Raw genomic sequence first — 8,490 nt, forward strand, 5'->3', positions numbered from 1 at the left:
GCAATGCAGCCTGGAAAGGGAAGGGTTTGAAACCAGAGAAAGTAAGGAATCAAAGCTCTGCACACACTGCCAATGTCCAATGACTATTAAAATTTTCCAAAGTATGCTGTTGTAATGTTCTGGGAATGTGTTCTCAAAAGAAAGAAAAAAGGAAGGCAGAGTGGAAGAGGACAAGACCAGATTCTTTGGGTAAATTCTTAACCCTACCCATCTTATGATATCTGGAAATTATAACGTAGCCCAAAAAGAAAGGTGTCACATCCGTTTCCATTCAAGGTCGTGATGAATAGTGCTTACAGCATCTTATCAAACTGAGAAAATGAAGGGAAGTAGTTCCTGACCTCCCTTAAGCAAGAGTTGGAGCTAGAAATTAGTTGCCATTAAGCCAAAGTCAATGTCACATTATTTGTACTTGACAAGTACCTTCTACATTGATTCAGTAACTCTTTGAGCATAGCTGAATGAAAAAATTCAAAATGTACCTTATCAAGGTCTGCCCCATAGGATTTCTTTACAGAATCAAATTGCCACAGTTTTCTATCACAGAGCAGCTGGCGAGTTCCAATTGCCCACCATTCACTTCTTATCTGAGTGCTTCTGGTTCCTCATATTTCCCAACCACAAAAATACCAGCTCACGTGTCAGACTGCTTGAGTTTAAACCTCTCTATTACTTACTAGATGTGCGACTTGAGGCAAGTTCACTAACATTCTTCTTTCTTCGTCTACAAAATGGATGTAATGAGAGTGTCATCCTCAGAAAGAAGTGAGAGCGTAATGAGACAATGCAGGTAAAATGCTTACCCGGCAGGGGGCTTAGGTGGAGAGCAAATGCCTTGAGAATGACTGGGGCGGGGAATGTACGGATGTGCTTTATACAATTGATGTATGTATATGTATGGATGGTGATAAGAGTTGTATGAGTCCCTAATAAAATGTAAAAGAAGAAAAGAGAAAAAAATGATTAGGGCAAAGACTGTACAGATGTGCTTTATACAATTGATGTATGTATATGTATGAACTGTGAAAAGAATTGTATGAGCCCCAATAAATTGTTAAAATTAAAAAAAAAATCTAATGATCAGAAAAAAAAAATACTTACATGGCTAATAGGAACCTTGAAATCAGCCTTCCGAGGCTTAAATCCCAGCGCTCCACTCCCTGAGCAAATTATTTAGCCTCACTTTCCTTCATTTGGAAAAGTAAAGATAATAATTAGGTGTGAGGATGAAGTTAAGGAAAATATGTAAAGTGTTTACAACAGCACTTGAGTGATGGTGTTATCAGAAAATAAATCTTCAAACTCAGGGCCTTCGAGTGCCTTCAGATGCACAGTGACCCTGCAGACAGAGGCGCTCCATAAGTGTAAGTCCTTCCACCAGCAGCTGCGTCTTTCTTCCACAAGTTGTTGGTGAGTTTACCGCACCAAACTTAGAGTTGCAGGCCCATGTCCAACTCTTTACCTAACAAAAGTATTACCTGTTGCTATTAGCAATTTTTAAAAGTAAACCTCACTTAGGGTTACCTTACGGAATTATCTCACCTACCTTTAAACTGGCCCCTCTGCTATCTGTAACTCTAGAAAGATACTGCAGCTGTTGTGTGCTCACGTTACTGTCAGTCTGGAAAGCCCCTTCCACTCATGATTGCCCGAGAACGAACTCCTCTCTCTCTCTGAGAGGCAGTTTAAAGGTTTCTCCCTCTCTGACAGTGGCTGTCCCCTTAGTTTCTCTCTGCAACAATCTCTCCTGTCACAGCCCAAGCAGCAGAATAGGTCACACGAAATGTGGTTAAAGAGAAAAACAGTTGAAGTGAAATCCTGACATGCTGGTCCTCAAAAAAGGACCCCAAACAGTGAGTCTTCTGTTGTGCCCTGTCTCGGTAAGGAGCTTTATTGGCCCTGCCGGTTAGGCATTGAGCTGCTAACCCCAGTGTTGGCAGTTCAGACCCACCAGCCACTCTGAGGAAAAGGTGAAGCTGATCTGTTCCCCTTGGTTGCTCAATGACCCAACCATCTGTTCCCATAAAGATTATATTCTAGAAAACCTTGGTCACTGGGACTCCAAAGAGACTTGTCAGCATACAGCAACATCTCAAAGAAGAATGGGCTCTCAAGGTTACCGAAGGCATAGAATAATTGGGACATTAGAGGCATTTTCTTAGAATCTAAGTCGCGCACACACAGGGGGATTTTTAAAAAATACCTTTACTCACATGGACTTGGCTCCCCCTTGTGGAGCTAAAGAAAATGCTCCTTTAAAATTTCATACCTTCTCCCAGGGAGGAGGTCACATGTGGATCCTTGTCATCAGTTCCCCCTTTCCAACCCACTCACCATCCACTCTCCCAGCCTCGCCCCTCACACCCCTGGTCCTGAAGGTATCATCCACCCTGGATTCCCTGTGCTTCCAGCTCCCATATGCACCAGTGTACAACTTCTGCCCTATCCAGTCCTGCAAGGTAGGATTCGGATCATGGTAGTTGGGGGGAGGAAGCATTCAGGATCTGGGGGAAAGCTATGTTCTTCATTGGTACTACATCTCACCCTGACCCGTCTCCTCTCCTAAACCCCTCTGTGAGGGGATCTCCAGTGGTCGACACTTGGATGGTAGAGAAGGGGGAGGAGGGAGACTCCGGCTAGGGCAAGATATGACAAAATAACAATCTGTGGATTATCAAGGGCTCGTGAGGGAGGGAAGAGCGGGGAGGGAGGGGAAAAAAAAGAGGACCTGATGCAGAGGGCTTAAGTGGAGAGCAAATGCTTTGAGAGTGATTAGGGCAAAGAATGTACGGATGTGCTTTATACAATTGATGTATGTATATGTGTGGATTGTGATAAGAGTTGTATGAGCCCCTAATAAAATGTAAAAAAAGAAAAGAAAAAAGAAAATGATTAGGGCAAAGAATGTACAGATGTGCTTTATACAATTGATGTATGTATATGTATGGATTGTGATAAGAGTTGTATGAGCCCCTAATAAAACGTTTAAAAATTTTTCATACCTTAATGTGGGAAGCATAATTAAAATAGTATTGCGAGCTTTCATCCAGGTTTTTATTATAGCTGGCAGAGTTGCAGTTACAGCATTCCAGTGTTCCTTTAATGACTGGCTACCTAACAATTACAGTTACCTCATATATTTGAGGCGAGAGGTATGGCTTGGAAATCTAAGTCTAGGATTTAAGACCAGGAAGTCCTGAGTGTAGATCCAGCTTTGGCAACAACTGCCACCAAAAAATTAGACTTTTTTTGTTTTTGTCTGAAAAACATGTTTTTACCACCAGTACTCTGATCAAAGGCCCAGTACTGGCCTAGTACTATTTCAATGAAAGCACCTGAACTGTATAATCAAGTCGGTACTGCCTGTTACCTTTGTGAACAACACTAACATCGCCCTGCTTTCAAGGGCCGGAGGGGCCTAAGGGAACTTGTAGGCTATGCACAGTGCTCGTCAGGGTGTCCGGAATACAGTAAGTCCTTACCAAGGTTTGGCCTGCTGCCTGCCCTTCTCCATGCTTGAGTCTGGTTTCTGCCGAGGCCTGGACCCTTGCTTTCGGGCCCGACAGAACACCTTGAGCTGGCGTCTTCATGGTGCTCACTAGAATGCCATACCATCAGGGTAGGGCCCGAATTTTACTTACACTCCATCCCTAGTGCTCAGGACTCAGCCTGGCAGAGGAAACGTCCCATACCTTTTCTGGAGGGAAACTCCGTACACTTTTGGCTCATGCTCATTGTTTTTAAAAGGTGAGCTGAAATACCCCACCCTAGGACCCAGACTCACTGGTTCTTGTTTTACTTCATCTGAAAGGTGTCTCAATAAAAGTAAGTTCCCTGCCCCCTCTTCCTGCTCTCTATCATCATTGCTCTCAATAACAGTGCAAGAGATACTTTTAAAATCCTTTGCTGAAATCCAGACTCTATTGCCTGTACTTTCACTGTTCCCCTGATTCATTCATCAAATTATTGAAAAACGCACAAAGTTATTAGGGAAATCCATCCTGAAACACCAGACAACGAGGAATCAGTCTGTAATCATGCTGGGTATTGCGTTCCGGGAAAAGGAGTCCTCCTTGGGGGGTGAAGGAGTCAGGAGAGGTTTTCTGCAAGAGTTGGTGGCCTAGAGCAGGGGCCGGGAAACTGCGGCTCTTGGGCCACATACAGCCCTTTGATATGTACACGTGGCTCTGAAGTAAAGTTGAAAAATGTTCAAGGATATTATTCCTATTGTGGCGATTTCACGCGTTTGTGAAAGGATATTTGTGGCTCTCGAATAGCTGTTCTACCTCAAAATGTTGCTGTGCCCTGGACTGGTCCATTGAAGACTTGGCTGAAATGGACCACGTGATGCCTGCCCTCAGAGACTTTGCCTTGTAGACAAGGAAACGGATAACTATTAAGAAAACAAACACAAAGGAGCCAAAGGCAGCCCATAAAGAAGATGAGGAAGGCCCGTGAGGGAGCCTGAGGAGGGAGTGTAGGCAGGGACAAGGGTCGGCTCTACAGAGGAGAAGGGTCAGGAAGCCCTGGAGACAATGAAAAGGAGCGGACCAGAAGGAGCCCATCAAGGAAGGGCACTCCAGGCCGAGAGAGCACTCTAGCTGAGGCCCTGGGAGGAAGGCTTGGCAGCCAGCAGCGGAAGGGGTGGGAAATCGCTTCAGAAAAAAGCAAGCACTTCCCAGCATGTGTTGCAAAACAATTATGTTAGAAGCAGAGGCAGATAAGAAAAAGAAAAAAAAAGATACATGAAATACCATTTAAAACGTGTCTTCATATCTTCAATAATAGTACTTAAGCCACCATCTAGCTCAACATTTTTCTTTTTTGGCATTACACGACTTTCTATGTAAACAAATGCCTATAGATACCATTCAAGTATGTTGTTTCTGTTCTCAAAAAGGTTTGGAACAATTGAAAGAGCTGTGTTAGGAACTAAATGCTGGGTGAACTAGTTGGGGTAGAGGTGAGGATTGGGGGTAAACAGGAGGATGGAAATGTGCTAAACCAGCCATGTTGCTCTCCTTGGCAAACTGAGACATACAGAATACAATTGCGAGGCTTGGGCTGTGTACTTGATTCTGAGCTTACAGGGACAAATTATTAGGGAAATCTAAACAATTATGACTCATTCTTCCCATGATAAAATGAAGTAATTTGGGGGGAAAATATATCCTCCACCCCATCCCGCCCCCGCCCACACCACAAAAACACTGCTTGTTGGATTCATTCCAATTTCTAACAGCCCCTACACGACAAAGTAGAACTCTTCCACAAGGTTGCCACTACTGTAAATGTTCATGAAAGCCAACCTGGGCTCAATCTGCCACCCTTTAGATTACAGCAGAGTACTGTAACTACTGCTCCACCAGGACTCTTAGGAGAAGTAGAGCTTCCTGGTAATAAGGTCTGAGAGAAATTCCCCTTATGAATCACTCTGTAACATAAAGGGCAAAGTCCTCAGCAACATCCGCAGAAGTACAACAGGAAAGTGCCCAGTGCTGTTCTTATGAAGCCAAAGTGCACTCCAGTAAAGCAGTTCAACAAGGGCCCAGAGGCAGTCCAGCTAGGCAGCTTACTCTTCAGACTTTAAATCAGGGATAAGATTCATACTGTTTAAAGAAACAGACAGATTGGTTATCCTTTAGATTATCTTCAATAAAATCATTTTTTTCACTTCTATTTTTAATAAGCGGCCTGTTTGATACATGGTTAAGCTCTCAGCTGCTAACGGAATGGTCTGTGGTTCGAACCTGCACGTCGTCTAGCTAATATCAACAGCCTTGGAAATCCTCTAGGCAATTCTCCCCTGTCTTACCATGGACTCCATGACACCAGCTTAAGCTGTTGATGACTAATGTGGTAGGCAACAGTGTGAAGTCATATCACTGGCAAGAAGCTAAAATGGAAATGCTCTTTGTTGCTGTGGATAGTTACGTTGACAACCAGTGAAGGAGGTGAGTCAGTCTGACATCCTTTCCGAGTAGGGCGGCATCTGTGTGCCAGCTACAAAGGGAGACTTACCGTATATACTTGAATATAAGCCAACCCGAGTATAAGCCGAGATACCTAATTATTACCCGGGAAACCAGAAAAACTGACTGACTCGAGCATAAGTCTAGGGTGGAAAATGCAGAAGCTATTGGTGAGTTTCAGTAATCAAAACAAATGAAAATAAAATTACTAGAAATTGAGACATCAGTGGGGTAATGTATTTAAATATTTATTTTAAATAAAAATATAAATAAAAGGACAAGTCATTTAACATTAGTAAACCAGCACAGTGAGTGGAAAATAGGTTCAACAAAAACAATAAGGTATCCACAATGATACCTTAAGAACACTATTCCCTGAGCTCAGTCAGCAACCAAGCTAAAATGTAAAGAGGTAAAATCCTTCAAAACTGGATTCCTCATCATCATCCGTATCCCAATGCAGAGCTTCAGCTGGTGTGAGGTCATCATAGATGCTGTCCTCACTGAGATCGCCGTCATCACCATCACTGCTGTCATTTTCATACAAAGCGCAGTCTTCACTGCCATCCATAGCATTGTACTAATACTACCACTCACCCGAGTATAAGGCGAACCCGTTTTTCAGCACATTTTTTGTGCTGAAAAACTCGGTTTATACACGAGTATATATGGTACTTCTAATTAGAGATGGTGAAAGGGTTAGCCTGCGGTTCATCAAAATGCTAGAAATATAGCACAATTTCAAAGATAGCTGTTGGAAATCCAAAATGTAACAGTCCCCTCCCTGGCATTAGAAATTCCCGTTAAGCTTTTGCAGTAGGGATGCTCTAGCTCTGGAAAGTGGTAGAAGTGGCCATTAAGGTAAGTGGACAGGCCCAAAGCTTTCCCCATGTAGAGAAGCAGCAGAGCGTGAGAACTCAGGGGACAGTGGCCTGATGACTCCTGGAGAACTGTAGCTGTCAGTTGTTTCCTGGGATCATTAAAAAATGATCTGCATTTTGGTCATATTGTTTGGATTATCAATTTTATCTTGTGATCCTTGCAAAATCTGCTCATAGCTTTTTGTTTTCTGTTTTCATTGTAAAACCTGTTTTTGTCACCTAGCTTAAGGCATATAACTTCCTTGCTTTTCACTGGATTTTGGAAGCAGCTTAGAGGGAGCAAAGCTTGGTTCCCATCTGCCTCATGATTCAGAATAAACTTACAGCTTCTGGCCTTTGTCTCTCGTGGAAACAGGGACAGCAATCCTGTACCCTTCTACCTGGTATCATACTGGTGACCACGGACTCTCCGAGGTCTTTTGGCAAGCTGGGAAGCCCATTTAAAGAAAGTTCCTTGGAAGGGGCAGGGGGTGAGAATTGGGGGGTGCTGGAGGGTGGTCGGTGAATTGCCTGGATTAAGGGAACCATAGTGGAAGTACCAGAGATCTCTAAAGGTCGCCAAAGGAGCTTTCCCTTCCAGAGTTCCTGGGCTGCCTGACGGTTGCCCAACACCTTCACTTCTGTATTTGAAAACTCTGAAGTTTCTGGTGCCATCCGGTGAGTACACTCGATATTTTAAGTCCCTGAAAAGTTGTAACACACAGGGCTGGCACTGCCTGTGTCTGTGTCTAAGAGATTTCGAATATGTAATCTGCACATTCAGTTACTTGTAATGAAATCCGAACTGTCTGTCCTGGAGGAAAAGCCCACAAAAACATATTCTGTCTGGATGATATTTTGTAATCTGTATATTTGTTCACTTACTCTCTTCTAGAGGAAGGCCCAGCTGGTCTTCCTATGCTTATAAACTGACAGTGAATTAAAGTGTTATTTACTGTAACAATGCTTGGCCCCTGTGTACACTGCATTCAGGGGAGAGATGGCTCCTCGATGGTTCTCTAAATGATCATACTATGTGAAGCTAGAATTGTTTGTAATGATGTGAAATGAATTATAGACAAGCTTTTATAATGCTCCACAAGTAGGATTCAGGGCAGAAGAGAAAGTAGTTGTTCTATCTATCTCTCTTTTATTTTTCCCCTTCCATTCTCTTTTAGAACTCAGTTTTGATTCGATAGCACTTGTGTGCTTATGAACGAAATTGTTTTAGTGTTATGAAGAATTGATGAAATCATTCATTTTGACAGGTGTTTGTATGTGTATATCAACCTTAAAACTAGACCTGTACAAGTGATTTGCATTAGATATTACAAGTGTGCCCCAAAAGAGGCAAGAGGGAGAATTGAGAGGAAAAGCAATTTTTCTACTTTGCTCAGCCTAAGCTAGTTCAGATACTAGTTCAGATACGCATGTGAGTAGGGTTAATTGCAGTTAATTCTAAGTATGAATAGCCAGGTGGCACAATGAGTCCAGGGCTGGGCTGCTAACCAAAACGTGGCAGCTCCAGGCAAATGGCCAGTCACAAAAAAATCAACCACTCGGCTTTCTTTCACACTTACTGTCTCAGAAAACCTGAGAAGCAGGCTCTGTTCTGAGATCACAATCGGAAGTTTTGTACATTTTAAGTTAAGATGGAA

The sequence above is a fragment of the Tenrec ecaudatus genome, chromosome 4 (assembly GCF_050624435.1).
Source record: "Tenrec ecaudatus isolate mTenEca1 chromosome 4, mTenEca1.hap1, whole genome shotgun sequence".
NCBI classification, from domain to species: domain Eukaryota; kingdom Metazoa; phylum Chordata; class Mammalia; order Afrosoricida; family Tenrecidae; genus Tenrec; species Tenrec ecaudatus.